The sequence below is a fragment of the Myotis brandtii genome, unplaced genomic scaffold (genome assembly GCF_000412655.1).
Source record: "Myotis brandtii unplaced genomic scaffold, ASM41265v1 scaffold230, whole genome shotgun sequence".
In the NCBI taxonomy this organism is placed as follows: Eukaryota; Metazoa; Chordata; class Mammalia; order Chiroptera; family Vespertilionidae; genus Myotis; species Myotis brandtii.
Genome location: NW_005358650.1, coordinates 5103780 through 5121043, shown reverse-complemented (window position 1 = coordinate 5121043; position 17264 = coordinate 5103780).

Here is a 17264-nt window from a genome sequence, read left to right as displayed (position 1 = left end):
TGCAGCCAAGGTTGAGAACCACTGCTCTAAGGTGTCTTTCAACTCTAACATCCTAGCTTTTAGGCTGTGGAATCAGAATGCATAGGCTTTAATCCTGGTTATTTCTTTATCTGCCTTAAGAAAGTTACTTAACCTATCAGTTAATGAGGATAATAATAATACCTATGTAATAAGGTTGCTATAAAAATTAAGTCAATGCACATAAAGCATATTGGTCAGTGCCTGGCAAATAAGTATCCTTTAATAAATATTAACTTCTGTTATTATTTTATAATATTCTCATTTTATAAGTAGATATTCATTTAACCTTTCATTTACTTACTTAACAAATATTTATTCACCATTCATTTAATATAGGTATTGGAGTTTTTAAAAATCAAATAAAACATTATTCTTGATCTCCAAAATACTAGTCTCATGGAGAAGGAAAACAAGTAAATAAATAATTATGATTTGGTGCAGTAAGTGCTTTAATAGCCGAAAGAAGCTTGAGCATAAGCGTGTGGTGTGAGCAAAGACTTATGGGGTGGATGAGATTGTGACTAAGTTGAATCCTCACACTTGAGCTAGAGTTACCGAGAATTGGCAAAGGCACAGGGGTAGGGACCTGGGGACAGAAGGAGTGAGGGGGCCTATGCAGACAGAATGTAGTGAACAAAGACTCAGATGCATAGGACAGCATAGAGTATTTAGAAGTGAAGCTGGTTCTGCATGTCCAGAAAGGTAGCAGGATCACCTTCAAGCTAGCAAGGTAGACAGGGGCCAGCATTTAAGAGATGGGCAGAGGAAGGGAAATCTGGGAAGACTGAGGAGCAACCAGAGGAGGAGAAGGAAAATCAAGGTTGGATTGCTCAATTGGATAAGATACAGCAGGGAGATTGTTACCCTATTCCTCTTTTTCTGTCTTTCTCTGGATTAATGGAGTTTTTTATGTGTCTGCTTGACCTCCACTATTGATTTGTTAATTATACTTCTTCGGTTCTTTAGGGGTTGTTCTAAGGCAGGGGTGGCAAATTTTTCTGTAGAGATACGGAGAGTAAATGTTTTAGTCTTTGTGGACCATAGAGATATGAAAACAAATGAGCTTGGCTGTGCTCCAGTAGAACTTTAATTACAAAACAAATGGCAGGGCAGATTTGGCTCACAGGCTGTCGTTTGCCAACTCCTGCCCTAGGGTTTACAATATGCATCTTTAACTGATCACCATATATCCTTAAATAATATTATACCACTTCCAAGTATATTTTAAAACTATTCAACAATATACTTCCATTTCTCTCCTCTCATAGTTTGTGCTATTGTTGTCATATTGTCATAAATTTTACTTCTACACATTATGACCTCCAAAATCCACTGCTATTATTTTTGCTTAAGGTCAATTATCTTTTTTAAGATTTTTTTTAAATAAGAAAAAATAATTATTTTTATTTATGCATGTATTTACAATTTCTGCTCCTCTTCATATCTTTAATTCCATCTGCTATCATTTTCTTCTGCCTCAGTTGGGATTAGGATGGCTGGAGTCATTAGGGGCTGGTTAGACATTTGTTTCTTTCTCTACTGCTTCCCTTCGTATGGCAACTTGGCTTCCTCACATTATAGTCTCAGGGTAGACAGATTTTTTAACATGACATGTGGCTTCTCTCAGAGCAAGTGTTCCAAAAAGGAGTCATTTCAGAGACCCAGAAGAAACTACTAGGTGTTTTATTACCTAGCCTTGGAAGTTATGCAGGTCCATTTCCACTGCATTCTATTGGTCAAAAAGTGAGTTACAGGGTCAACCCAGATGAGGGCTACACAAGGGTTTGAATATCATGGGTCAGGGGTAGGAGTAGGTGCCTGGGGAGGCATATCCTTAAAGACAAGCTACCACAGCCCAGTAACAATAAGGATTATTGTACATAAGACTGTCGAGGAAGACACTTCACTGAAGACATTGAAGGCTAGGTGAGTTCTTCCCCTAAGGAAAGAAATGTGCTCATGGTGAAATGAGCATATCCTCTCAGGAAGATCTGGATTTGAATTCTGACTCATCCATTTACTAATCATCGGTTTTCCAGTTCAAAACCTCATTGGTTAGTTTCAAGGTGGGGGGGGGGGATTGGAAACAGGGGTAATATACCCCAAAAGTGTGGATTCTAGCAGGGCTCATAAAAAAAAGAAATTATTACTCACAGAAGGATTACATTCCAAGTTGTGTAAAAATGAGGGCCAAACCTTATTTTGAAGGCATAGTGAGTGAACTCTAACATTAAGTCAGTGGTGTTAGAATGGGTCTGTTCCTCTAGATATATTGTACACTTTTCCCTCTGGATGCTTTTAAGATTTGTTACTCAATATGAAATGTGCTCCCTTCCTTTTTCTCACTGCTTTAAATATTTTTCTCTTTATCACTTGTTTTGGTCAATTTCACTAGGATGTACTTTGGTATTCGTATCAGTTTCCTATTGCTGTGGTAACAAATTTTGATAAATTCAGTGGCTTAAAACAACACAAACTCTTCGTCTTACAGTTCTAGATGTCAGAAGTTAAGAAATGGGGTCTATGGAGCTAAGATCAAGGTGGTGGCAGGGTGGCCTTCCTCGAGGGGCACGAGGGGAGAATTTCCTTGCCTTGTTCAGCTGCTAGAGACTGCTTGCATTCCTTGGCTCCTGGCCTGTCCTTTGCGTCACTCTGAGCTCCGCCTCATGATCACATCTCTTCGTCTCTAACTCTGTTGCCTTGCTTTTATGAGGGCCTTGTTGTTATATTGGGCCCTCCCAGATAATCAAGGATAATCTTCTCACTCAAGATCCTTAACGTGCAAAGTAACATTCACAAGTTCCGAGGGTTAGGACATGGATATTTTAGTGGGATCATGATTCCACACCAAAGTGTTGTGATTTTTCATGTCCCTTCACTTGAAGTTTGTTAAGCTTTCTTGCATCTGTGGGCTTATAGTTGTCCTCAAACTTGGGGAAATATTTCTTCAAAATTTGTTTTTCCATTTTGCAGCCTACCCTTTCTTTTGTGTCCCAATACATGTGTATGAGACCGTTTGATATGCTTCAGGTAATTTATACTCTATTTCTCCCCTTCCCCCCCCCTCCCCCCACCCCGAGATCTTTTACTGTTACTGTCTAATCTTCGATTAATTCCATCTAGTGTATTTGTCATTTCAGGTATTGTATTTTCATCTCTAGAAGTTCCATTTAGGTCATTCTTATATCTTCATTTTTTTTCCTTATCGTGTTCATCTGTCCTTCTCCCTTCTTGAACATATGGAATATATTTACAATAGCTGTTTTCATGCTTTGTCTGCTGATTCTAACATATGTGTGATTGATTTCCTCTTAGCTAATGAGCATATTGTCCTGTTTTTTGTATGCCTGAAAATTTTTTATTGGAAGCCAGATATTTTAAATTTTATGTTGCTCAGTGTTATATTTTGTTTTCTTTTAATTGTTGTTGGGCTTTGTTTAGAGGTATAGTTTAGTCACTTGAAGTGAGTTTTATTTGAGGCTTGCTTTTAAAATTTATCTAGTTTGGACCAGAAGAGTCTTTAATCTAAAGCTAATTTGACCCCACCTCTAAGCCAATAGCCCTCTGAGGGGGTCTATCCAATATCTCATATATTAGGAAATCTTTTCATTTGGGCTGCTGTGTGAACATGACTTCCTCCAACCTATGCATTAATTCCAATAATGTTTATAATTATTCCTTTCTGTTGGTTCATTTCCTGGGTGGTTTCTTCATATGCATGCTTACTCAGATCATTACTAAGTAAGGAAAGTCTTTTGCAGATCTCCAGAGCTGTCTTCCTTTTCTCCATTACCTTGCCCTAAAAATTTTAGCCACTTTGGTCTCCCTGGACTTTCAAGTCATGAAACTGCTGGTCTCTGTTTGGGTTCCCTTACCTGTGTTGTAGCCTCTCCAGGCAGAAAACTGGGGTAATAATAGGCTTCCCCTGCAAATTACAGCACTGCACTACCCATCGTTTAATGTTTGATGAACATTGTTTTACACATTTCATCTGATTTTTTAACTGTTGAAGGAGGGAAAGAAAATCCAGACGCTATTACTTCATCATGACAAAAAGTTTTCAGTATTTTTAAATTACAAAACAAATATATCTTAAACATACATATTTACTTAACAGAACAAATTATAAGCACATATACAGCCATCTCCTCAGAAGGTATTTCTTAAGAGAGGAACTATGTCAGTGCTGTTTCTTATGTTCTTGTCTTAGCAATAGGGGGTCTGTCAATCAAAGGCCGATCTCAATTAAGGAACAGGCAGAATATCAACAGCCTCACTCTTCCTCTCCAAATAAGGAGATTCAGAATATGAGTAGATAGCTCACAGTAATTTCTTTTTTAAAATATTTATTTTTATTTATTTCAGAGAGGAAGGGAGAGGGAGAGGGAGAGTGAGATAGAAACATCCACGATGAGAAAGAATCATCCATTGGCTGCTTCTCACATGCCCCAACCTGGGGATTGAACCCACAACCCAGGCATATGCCCCAACTTGGAATTGAACCATGACCTCCGGGTCATAGGTCAATGCTCAACCACTGGGCTCACAGTAATTTCTTAATTGCACACTCTAGTATCCCTCAATCTCTCCAATGCCTAGGGTTGAGTTTCCATGGTCATGTCTGCTCACTGTGACCCTACCTATCATGAACAAAGCTGACTGGACCAGAGTTGGGCCAATCAGTGACTAGAAATTGGGATAGAATCTATCCATCTATACCTACATTGCAAGACAGGAAAGGTGATGGAGATTCAGAGTCTATGTGGCTGGACTACAACATGTAAACTGGAGATGGGAGCAGCCACATTCTGTGTGGACCATGGTGAGTCATCCACAGGTGCATCAAGAATGCAGTATATATACATTGAGAAGTACAGATGGCAGAACATGGGCTGCATTCCTGATGATTTTCCTGTTATTGATTCCAATCCCTTCTTGAATTCCTGCCCATGGGTCCTATGATACCTCTTTGTACTCCTGTAATTTCTTAATTTGCAAAGACTTGTTACCTCCAACAGACCTGGAATTTGGGTTGCTCAGATCCAGCTACGGAGACTCCACATTTCTGAGTGTCCTTTGCTGCCTGTGAAATTTGGAGAAGGCTTATTGTCCTTTGACTGATGTTCATTGGTAATGTGTGTTTCAGTTGCTAAGATTTGCTTTTTTTCTCTGGTCCAGCTACCCTGTCTTCCCCCTGCCAGCTTCTCCTGGGTCACTAAAGTCCTGCCCCCAAACCTCAGTGAGCACAGCCTTCTGCCTTGTTTGTGGACTGACCTCTAGCATAAGGCCCATCTGACTCAAGCACCACACATCTAGGACTCCTGGCTCCTGGCTCCTGGCTCCTGCCTGAGGGGAATCTGTTGAATCATGCTGAGAGGCTGCCACTTTTCCTACTTTAAAGGCCAGACTTAAAAGGTGACATAGATTTTCCTTCTGACATAACTTCTGGGGGAAAGCAGGCTGACACACTTTGTGATATTCTTCTTTCCAATCCAGCCAAAGTCATGGGAGGAGTTTGGCAGTGAGGGAATGAGTATCATTCATCATGCCTCCCTTTTTCTCTCAAGAGAGCGCCTAGCTAATGCCAACCTATATAAAGAGGCATAATCAAACACATTAATAATGAAGACTGCATGATGCTATTTTCCAGGGTTGCAAACACACTGAAAGCTGGCACTTTCAGAATAAAAATGCACAAGCATTGCTTCCTATACCTTGAATATGTATTATTGTGAGGACTCTTTTTCTTTCACACATCCATGTTTCTCTCAAGCTGATCATAAATTTGCTAAGTCCTGACATAAAACAATTTTTAGCAAGAAGGTGCATGAGGGAAGTTGTAGTGGGTTATTAAAGCAGTGGAGAGAAACCTAAATATTGCTGAACAGGTCATAAATGAAGCCCTAAAATGAGGAGTTACATAGCCTAAGAGAACTGATTAGAGAAATAAAAAAGAAGATTCCATGTGAATTTGGATTATTACCATTAAACCCTTTCACAAATTTACCCAGGCACAATAGATACAAACATTTTTTTTTAAAGAAGAGAAGCTTTTTGTGTCTGTAGTAAGTGTCAAGCTTTTGTTTTTCATTTTATGAACTAAAAAGCCAAGATAAATTTTTGAGTTGTAACAACAATATGCCTTCTCATCCAAACCAAAAATATATTAAAAATAAAAGTACATTATAACCAACTTTTAAAAGTAACTACTTATCCTCAAATTCCATTTAATAACAGTAAGAAAAAGCAGCCAAGAACATGAATAGACAATGCACAGGTGAGTAAACACAAATAAATACTATAAATGAAAATATGTTGAACCCCTTAAACAAATATGCAAACTGATATTGCATCATGGTACTGTTATTTCTCCATCACATCAATAAAAAGTTTTAAAAAGATAGTATTTGATGCTAGTAAAGATACATTGAAATAGTTGCTCATAAATTGCCGATGGGAGTGTAAATTGATTCAACCTTCTCAGAATAAATTTGCCACTAGGTATGAAGAATACTGAACAAGTTTATTCCTTTTGACCCATGATTTTCTCTTCAGAGATTCTATTCTGCAAAATAATCTGAGACATGGGCAAAGATTTATGCACATAGATGGTTATATCAGCAAAATTTATAAAATCTTTTTTGTCAGAATAACTTTAGCTCTGAGTACTCTGATGCTAGCAGACTTAAATAAAGAGGAAATGTATTTTATATAACAGGAAGTACAGAGGAGGAGGTAGGCTTCAGGCTTCTTCAATGTTATAAAGAAAGTAGGTTTCATTGATCTCTCTCTCTTTTTTTTTCATTGATCTCTTCTATGGTCTTCACAGCTGGCAAAAAGTAATATGGTTTTACATCCCCAATTGACTATGTCTACAATGAAAAGAGAGATCATTTCTTCTTATGACTGTGTCTCAGATATGAGGAAACTTCCCCACATCTTTCCATTAGAACTTCCCCTCACATCTTATTGGCTAGAAGTAGCCATATGCCATTTCTGAACCAAGCACTGGTAAAGAGAATTGTATTATTCTTAGACCAATCAGCTCCACTCCTGGAGCTCATGATGGAATTGTTTCTTTTTGAGGTGTGTGGCTACATGAAGGAGACGTATATTTCTGCACAAATCATTGTTCTTTTTGGAAAACATGAAGGGCAACCAAAAGTGCACATTATACATCTAAATTAATTAAACTAGCGGTTTGGTAAATAAGTTATGGCACATTCATGCTGTGTAGTGGATAATTGACCATTATAAATGTTGTGTTTGAAGAACACTTAAAATGGAAAACTTTTCATGCTGTAATGTGGTCTTAGTCTGCTAGGGCTGCCACAACAAAATACCATAGACTGGGTGGGTTAAAAAACAAAAATTTATTTCCCACAGTTCTGGAGGCTGTGAATTCCAAGGTCAAGGTGCTGACTAAGACTAATTCAGTTCCTGGTGAGAGCTCCCTTCCTGACTGATAGACAGCTGCCTTCTTGTTGTGTCATCATGTGGCAGTGAGGGAGAGCAAGCTCTCTGGTGTCTCTTCCTATAAGGGAGCTAATGTCACCATGAGGGTCCCACCCTCATTACCTTACCTAACCCTTATTACCTCCAAGAGGCCCTATCTCCAAATATCACCACATTGAGGACATAAAAAAATCAGTCCATAACAAACATTATGCCAACAAAAAAGAAATTAGAAATCAATATAATACATATGTATATATGTTAGTATATATAGAGAGAAATCAGGAAGAATGATAAAGTGCTAGCTATGGGTATTTCTCTTATAAGATTATTGAGATTTCATTATCTTCTATATTTTTCTCTACGCAGGTACACATAGAAAAGAATAAGAGTAATTTTTATTGTTGTTGTTGTTCTTAAGTAGCCTTTCCTTTTGAGAGAGAGAAAGAGGGAAAAAAGAGAGAGAGAGTGCCGAAACCGGTTTGGCTCAGTGGATAGAGCGTCGGCCTGCGGACTGAAAGGTCCCAGGTTCGATTCCGGTCAGGGGCATGTACCTTGGTTGCGGGCACATCCCCAGTGGGAGATGTGCAGGAGGCAGCTGATCGATGTTTCTCTCTCATCGATGTTTCTGACTCTCTATCTCTCTTCCGTCCTCTCTGTAGAAATTCAATAAAATATATTTTTAAAAAAAAAAGAGAGAGAGAGAGCAAGAAAAAATATATTTAAAAAAAAAAAAGAGAGAGAGAGAGAGCAAGAGGGAGAGAGAGAGATCTAAAAGTAATTTTATTCATAAATATTCCACTCATATTTGAGGTTTAATGGCAGCTCTAATTTTAGAAAAGTCAATCCTCTACTTCTAATTACTGACTGTGTATGGTATTTTAATATTTTGATGGCCTCTGTTTCTAAGAGTACTGGTTGAGGTCTATGATGAAATACTTTACAAATGCATGGCTCAATGGTCCTCTGACTTGTTATTGCCACACTAACATGTTTGAGTAAGTGGAACCTTTCCATTATCAGACTGAGATGCGCTCATTCAACCTTCTTATCATCTATCTGTGGCTTTCCTTAAAGGGACATTGGAGGAATTGGCTAGGGAAAAGTGCAAAGATTTGAAAAAAAGGCTTTTAGGGTATATCCCGGACAGACAGGTAGGGTTACCAATCATCCTAGCCTGCCCAAGGCAAGGAAATTTCCCAGGATGTGGGATTTTCCCTGCTAAAACTGCTCAAGCCAAGAGCCACACCTGGGTGTCATTGAAAAATGACTTGGGGAACTACAATATATTCATATTGTTTTTTGGTTCACTCTATTTTCTTATTAAAACCTCTCTTGGAGTATTCCAAGCTGTTTCTGTTATGCTACAAGGAATGGAATTTTTTGCAATTTTCAGCCAACAGTCAAGGGAAGTAGAAAGACTCAGGAGGCTGGGTGGGGTAGCAGCATCAGGAAACCCTTAGGAGGCAAAAAGAAAAGTCAAACTCAGTAGGGAGGGGCCCTTATTGCCCAGGGATCTCCTACAGAAACCTTATCCACCGAAAAATTTCTTTTTTAAAAAATTAAGCATTTGATCTTTTGATAAGGTCTACTACCCACATTTGTATTCATCTTTATCCTCGCTTTCAGTTTTTAAGATCTGTTGTCATGACCACATCTGAACTAAGTAGTTCAAATTTCAATTTAACACAGGCCTCATATTCATGTACAGATTATGTGCAAAATCATGCCTTGTTTTCACAGAATTGTCCAAATAGACTCACTCTATGTGGTAAGTTAGACAGAGCTCTAGTCTTTTCTAAGGTTTTAATATTATTTTGTATTAGTTTCAGGTACAGCATGGTGGTTAGACAACAATATACATTACAAAAAGTTCCCCTGATATTTCCAGTACGCACCTGGAACCGTACATAGATATTACAATATTATTGACTATACTAGAGGCCTGGTGCATGAAATTCATGCATGGGGGGAGGGGGCTGTGTGTCCCTCAGCCCAGCCTGCACCCTCTCCAATTTGGGACATCCCTCTCACAATCCAGGACTGCTGGCTCCCAACTGTTCACCTGCCTGCCTTCCTAATTGCCCCTAACCACTCCCCTGCCAGCCTGATTGATGCCTAACTGCTCCCCTGCTGGCCTGATTGCCCTTAACTGCCCTCCCCTGCCAGCCTGGTCACCCTTAACTGCCCTCCCCTGCCGGCCTGGTCACCCCTAAATGCCCTCCCCTGCTGGCCTGATCACCCACAACTGCCCTCCCCTGCCGGGCATCTGCTGTCCACATGGGGGCAGCCATCTTGTGTGTTGGAGTGATGGTCAATTTGCATATCACTCTTTTATTAGGTAGGATTCTCTATGCGGTACTTTACATCTCCATAACTATTTTGTAACTATCAATTCGTATTTCTTAATTCCTTCAGCTGTTTCACCCTATCCCTCAACCCCCTCCTCTCTGGCAACCATTAGTCTATTCTCTGTATCTATGAGTCTTTGTTTTATTTGTTCACTTATTTTGTCCTTTAAATTCCACATATAAATGAAATTATATTGTATTTGTCTTTGTCTGACTTATTTCACTTAGCATATTACCCTCTGGGTTCACCCATGTTGCACAAAAGGTAACATTTCATTCTTTTTTATGTACACAGCCCTATTCTTTTCCACTGAATGTGATTATCAGAAAGGTCTAGCAAAACACTTCAAATGTGAAAATCCTATATAGCTAACAGTAGCATACAGTCACTTAAGAATATGACAGTTAAAAGATAATTTTAAAAGTAAATGATCACTTTGTGGATGAAAAACACCGACAACACTAAAACTGACAAGTTCAGGGGATGCCTGCATGGTGGGTCTTACAAACTCAGAGACCAAAAGCAACCACATACAATGATCTGATCATAAAAATCCTTAACTAAAAGCTGGTAGTCACATCCTAGGCCAGTAGCTTCCTTGACAAAGGTCAATCTTAACCTTAAATGAGCCTGTCTGTTGTCTTTTATTTTTTTTTCATCTAAGATAACATACTTTTAAAATATCAGAGTAATTTCCTCTTCTAGACCCCTGAGGACACACCCACTGCACCAGAGCAGGAGACCACAAAACCCCTCATTGTTTTCTCATTTCCCCAATACCATCTCTATGTGCTGTAAATGTTCTTTATTAACGATCCTGAACCCATCATTGTAAAAGAAGGATCTGTTTCGCCATTTTACCTTTTATCTAATTCCAGAGATTTCCCCACTTTGCTTTCTCCTGCCTCCTTAATCTACCACCAAAGGATGTTATGTAGCCCTCTTTATGTCTCCTCCTTTGATTCTAATGTATACAATAAATTGCAAAACTGCCATTCTCTGGAGCATTTTCTCAACCCATTAAGATTTTCTTCCCAGCAATTGTCATCAGTTTGGCTCAATAAACTCATAAAAATTCTCTACAGATTTGGACATTTCTTACATTGACAACTATAATTTCCAATATTGGATGCTACTGATAAAATATTTAATATTTATATTTACTGCACCAGTCTAGTTAACTACACTGAATGGATGGTTAAAGTCAGACTCTAATGATTTAAGCTAATGAGATGTATTTTCTTTGTTTTCTTGAATTAGCATGTGAATGCATGTCTATTGGCATCGAATTGTTTTCCCTGTTTGTTGAATGAATCAGCCTGTTCTTAGGATGTGTGGCAGGAAAATATGTTTGAGAAATTAATCTCTATTATTCTTTCTTCCTTTTTCTTTCTTGTACTCCCTTTCTCCCGGTTCAGGCTGTGTTCATTTGATAAGACAAAGAATGTGACAGGGAGAACTATTCTGGGTATTTAAGCAGACAGTCATTGTCCACTGACAAGAAATGTTACTGTGCCCAAATATGGCATAGAAGCAGCACAAAGCTACTGGTCTTGAAGGAGCTGTGCTAACCAGCACAATGGACCACTCTGCCATAAACTGGCAGGGTGGACAATTGCTATTCAAAGGGCTCCATTTTGGCCCTTGGTGGCTGGAACCATCCCCAATTGGTGGGAGACAGGTAGGAGTTGGAATGAGTCCTATAGGCAGAAAGTAAAACTCTCCAAAAAGACTATGTTTAAATTTTCTGAAGGCTAGGCAAAAACATTCCCTCAGCTTGACTAAACTTTAGACAAGCTTCTTCCTGACCAAAGGCTCCTGGCTGCCTTATTTTAAAGCATTTACCTTAGAAAACTTGGAATTGTAAATCCTTTCTCTGCCTCTTTGAGCATTTCTATAACCCAGGAATGCCCTTCTTAAGGACATGGAAAGCATCCTTTTAAAATGTAATTATTAAGAAAGCTAGAACACCCTGGTCAGTTCACTCAGTGGTTAGAATGTCAGCCCTCGAACCAAAGGGTTGTGGGTTCAATTCCTGGTCAAGGGCATGTAACTCAGTTGCAGGTTTAATCCCAGGCCCCTATAGGGGCGAGAGCAGGAGGCAACCAATCGATGTGTCTCTCTCACATCGATGTTTCCCTCTCTCTCTCTTTCTCCCTCTCGCCTCCCTTCCACTTCCTCTAAAAAAAAATCAGTGGAAAAAATATCATTGGGTGAGAATAAAAAAGAAAGAAATATGGATCTTCCAGTCAAGATGGAGGCATAAGTAAACACAATATTTACCTTCTCCCACAACCACTTCAAAATTACAACTAAACTAGAGAACAACCAGCATTCAGAACCACCTGAAATATGGCTGAAGGGAAGTCCTACAACTAGGGATTTAAAGAAACCACATTGAGACTGGTAGGAGGGTGAAGACATGAAACAGGCTGGTCCCACACCACGTGTGGCAGATAAAAATTTGGAGGGATATCTTGGCTGCAGAGTTATCCCTTGAGGAGGGAGGGATCCCAGTCCCCACTAAGCCCCACATTCCAGGGTTCCAGAGCTGTAACTTCTGGCTGTGAAAACCAGGGGGACTGTGGCCGAATAAGACAGGGCTGCTGGACTCCCAGGAAATTCCTCTTAAAGGAATCGAAGAACTAAAATGAAAACAGCTTGAACAGTAAAGACTTTTAAAATCCCACATAACAAGAATGAATGGTGTAAAAGTTTCCTACTATTGCTGTAAATGATTACCACAAACAGTTCTATGGATCGGAAGTCTGGGCATAGCATCTCTCTATTGGGTCTTCTACTCAGGGTCTCACAAGAATAAAATCAGGGTATTAGTTGAACTGAGCTCTTATCTGAATGCTGTTGGGAAGATTCTGCTTTCAAGCTCATTCAGGACGTTGGCAGAATTCAGTTTCTTGAGGGTTACAGGACGAGGCTCCTGTTTCCTTCATATGGCCCTCTTCATCCTCAAGCCAGCAAACAACGGCACATAGAGTCCTTCCCATGCTTCGAATATCTGACTTCTTCTACCAGCTGGAGCAATATCTCTGCTTTTAAGAGCTCATGTAATTATATTGGAAAAGCCAGGATAGTCTTCCTATTTTAAGGTCATCTGATTAGTAATCTTAATTACTCGCTTCTGCAAAATCCATTCTGCCATGTAAAGTAACATATTCACAAGAGTAACTCAGAGGGCAAAGGTCATGGGGACCCAAATTCTGCCTACTCTGGATGGATTTGGAATACATTTTGGAGGTAAAGGTAAGAAAGACGTGTTTCAAAACGTGTTTAACATTTTATCTAATGAGACATCTACCTCTTATCCAGAAACTTATTAAAGGCCATCCCATTTTCCTTTAGGACTTGCATTCATTAGTCTACAAATATACAGGGTGGGGCAAAAGTAGGTTTGCAGTAGCGAGTATGTGAAACACAGAGTTTTATTCTGTATTGTTTATTAATTATTGCATTATTTTCCATAGGAACAACTGTAAACCTACTTTTGCCCCACCCTGTTCTGCTTGAGTGCTTTCATTGTGCAGAAAGAGGGGAAAGACAACTATCACTCAGAAAAATTTGAATGTGGTAATAAGAATTGTGGTTTGTGAGGAAAAGACAGGATGAAATTAAGCAGGAATTTTTGAGAGTCGAAGTCACTTTTTCCACTCTGTTCTTCCATATGGTGTGCTGGCATGAACAGAAGCAGAAGCAATGAACGAAGAGGAATGTGATCTGGGCCTTGGGGTCACATATATAAGGAGGGAAACCAGAGCATATTATATTAAAGAAAGTAAAGTGGCCAAAAAAGACTCAGGAAGTTCTAATTAGGAAAAGGCCAAATAAAGGTAGAAACAGTACTAGGTCCACACAATGTCATCACTAGCTAACCTCTTTGGAAGAAAATTTATTGAGAGGTGTACATTTTAAAAAGAAACCATTTTCATAAAAGACAACATCGCACTACCTGGAATTGAGCCTGTAATTTCATGACATTCAACTACTTATTGAGATCCTTGTCAAATACATTGTATACATACATGCATATACACACACACATACATATTCTTTCAGGAGGGGCTACTATTTTATGGAGGAGAAAGTCCAAGTAAGGACTGGACAGCTTGATAAACCTAAGACAGGGAAATATGCTAAACCAAAGGGCCCTTGGAGTGAGCTCTATATTCTCTAACAAGCCCAGAGCCTCTGCAAAAATCACCCACAACAACCATAGAAAATGCACATTTTATTTTGTTGCTCCTTCTAGCAGATACTGTTTTGGATTTTTAATGAGAAACAAGCTTGCATTCATGATCCAAATTTTAAAACCTCTAGGTCACTGTGTAATAAACAGAGTAATAGATTTTGCTTTTCATTGCTTTGGATCAGCTAAAACAATTATGCCCTCTAGCCTCTGAAATCTGTACTGCAAAGGCCATTTTAACAACATTCACTTCAGCTTTATCCTTGGTTCTTGAAGTCAAAAGTCAGCGAAAATGTGGTTCACATTTACAAAGATCCCTCCAGGTGTAAGTAAAGCAATTAATCTCATTTGGCTGCATTAATATGGCTAGTGTGAGGTTAATTTGTCATCTTAGATCTACCAGAAAAAAAATTTTTAATTGCTTTTATGCTTTGCTTTTGTACTCATAGTTTTTAAACTATCCATATTACAGGAAAAATACTCCCTAAAATTTGCTAAGTAGGAAGTTATCCATCATGTCCTAATAAAGGCACATTTATAAAGACAAATTATGGATGTTGCCTGCCTGACCTTCATTAACCATCTGACATTTAGGGTGCTGATCTTTAAAAAGCCACCTCAGCATCTTCTAACCATGCTTTGATTTTATCTACTTCTACGTCTTCTTTCAGACAATCGGTGGAAGTGTTCTGAAAATACATTCTGTTTATTTATTTGTTCCTTTGATCCCTTTATGTCCCGTCTGAATGCTGGGGCCAACCTCACCTTGAAAGAACTCAATAGCAGTTCTCAGGAACAGGAGCTTCAATGCCTTCATTCGGGACCACCTTTAACAGACTTTCAGGATTTTCCGCTTTGATTTTGAACAGTGCATATATTTGAACACACTGACAACATTTTGGCTAAGTCTCTTTTATGATGCTGGAATTCAGATAAGTTGTCAGGTTTTTGAAAATACCTTCCTACCTAAAATGAATTGCTGCTAATTGCTCTCATAAACTGTAGTACACAGTTAAGAGAGAAAAAAAATATTGAAAAGAAGTCTTAGTCAATCTAATTTTATTTAATGCACAAAGACAAATGACTGGTTCACTTTAGTGAGGAAGACCAGGAAAGAAGAGGAGGCAACATTAAGGATTAAATGTTTCCAGCATTTAATCAGGTTCTGGGTCTTTAAATCCAAGTGACTAATCTCATTTGGTTAATTTAAAGCCACTTGGAAATAACATGGGAATGGTTTGAGATATCTTCCCTGGTGTTCAAAGGACCTGATTCATAGCAACAGCTATGTGTACCTAGACATTTTGTGTCACACAAATGCCTGCATTGGACATCTCCACTGGAGAGAACAAATAAACAAACAAAAATCCCCTTGGAGCTCTAAAAGCTCAAACCATCCTGGAGCTTTGAAAGATCTTGTCAACTTTGCATTTAAGTATAGAAGTTGACAGGACTCCGGCAGTTTTTACTTGGGGTCTTTCATGTGGTTACAGTGAAAAGGTGGCTGGGCCTGGGGTCATCCTGAAGGCGTTTTCACTCACACAACTGATGCCTGGACTGGGAACACTCCAACAGCTGGAACCAGAACAGTGCATACTCCTTGGGCATCTGTCTCCCTCTCTGTGCTCTCTCCACGTGGTGTAAGGTGGCCAAAGCCGCTACTGTATTCTGTTCACAAAGATCCACTCAGGTTCAAGGGGAGGCTCCACAGACTTGACCAGTGATGGGAAGAAATTGAAAGAATTTGTGGTCATGTTTTAAAAAACCCATAAGATCTTTTATAAGAAAAAAAGAAGAAATGACTTGCTTCTCAATTAGGTTATCCTTCTCCCGGATGTCAATCCATGATCACCAGGCTGCTGCAAACTCTCTGGCTTGGAAATTCATCTACCTTCCATTTCCCATCCTTCCTTTGTAGAGCTCTCAACTTTGGAACCACTGTTCCAAATCCTGATGACCCCTCTCTACACTAAGCTGGGTTGGTTTCTGTTTCTGGCCACTCTTTGCAGCTCTGTGTACTTGTGGGCAAATACTATTCCTACCACTGGGCAGGCTGTTGAGAACCAGTTTCCAGCCTGGGCAAGAAACAGCTTTGGTTTTCTGGAATAGAGATTGAGTAGGTGTTAAAGGCACCAAATTTGAAGTGAGCAAGGCCAAAAAGGAAGATATGCAAATGAAAGTGGCAATAGTTCAATGGACTTCCTTCTTTGTGACTAAGAATTGAGTAGAGCTCGGCTGGTGTGGCTCAGTGGTTGGCCATCAACCTAGGAACCAGGAGGTCACAATTCAATTCCCTGTCAGGACACATGCCTAAGTTGCAGGCTTGATCCCTAGTAGGGGGCATGCAGGAGGCAGCCAATTGATATTTCTCTCTCATTGTTATTGTTTCTATCTCTCTCTTCCACTCTAAAATCAATAAAAATATTTTTTAAATAAATAATTTCTCCAAGGACACATCACAATAAAATGCCAAAGATTTAAGACAAAGAGAGAATCTTAAAAGCAGCAAGAGAAAAGCAGTTAGTTACCTACAAGGGAGCACCCATACGACTGTCAACTGATTTCTCAATAGAAACTTTGCAAGCCAGAAGGAAGTGGCAGAAATATTCAAAGTGACCTACAACCAAGACTGCTCTACCCAGCAAAGCTATCATTTAGAATTGAAGGTCAGGTAAAGAGCTTCACAGACAAGAAAAAGCTAAAGGAGTTCATCACCATCAAACAAGTATTACATGAAATGTTGAAGGGCATTCTTCAGAGGGAGAAGAGGGAGAAGGAGAAGAAAGAAGAAAGGAGAAAGAAGAAAGAAGAAAGAATAAAGAAGAAAGAAGAAGGAGGAGGAGGAGGAGGGTAAGGAGGGTAAGGAGGAGGAAGAGGAGGAGGAGAGTATAAACAATAAAATGGCAATAGACACATATCTATTTAACAATTTAATCTAAAAATAAACAGACAAGGAATCTAATGAGCAAAATAAAGTGATATATAAACTAGAACTAGAGGCATGGAACATGGAATAGACTGATGAATCTCAGAGGGAAATGGGTGAGATTAACCAAAGATTTTATATGCATACTAGTGGCCCGGTGCACAAAAATTTGTGCACTCGGGGGGCATCCCTCAGCCCATCCTGCCCCCTCTAACAGTCTGGGAGCCCTCACAGGATGTCCTACTGATGTCCCTGTGGGGAGTGGGCCTAAGCCACAGTCTGGCCTCCCTCTGTGGAAGGCAACTGACC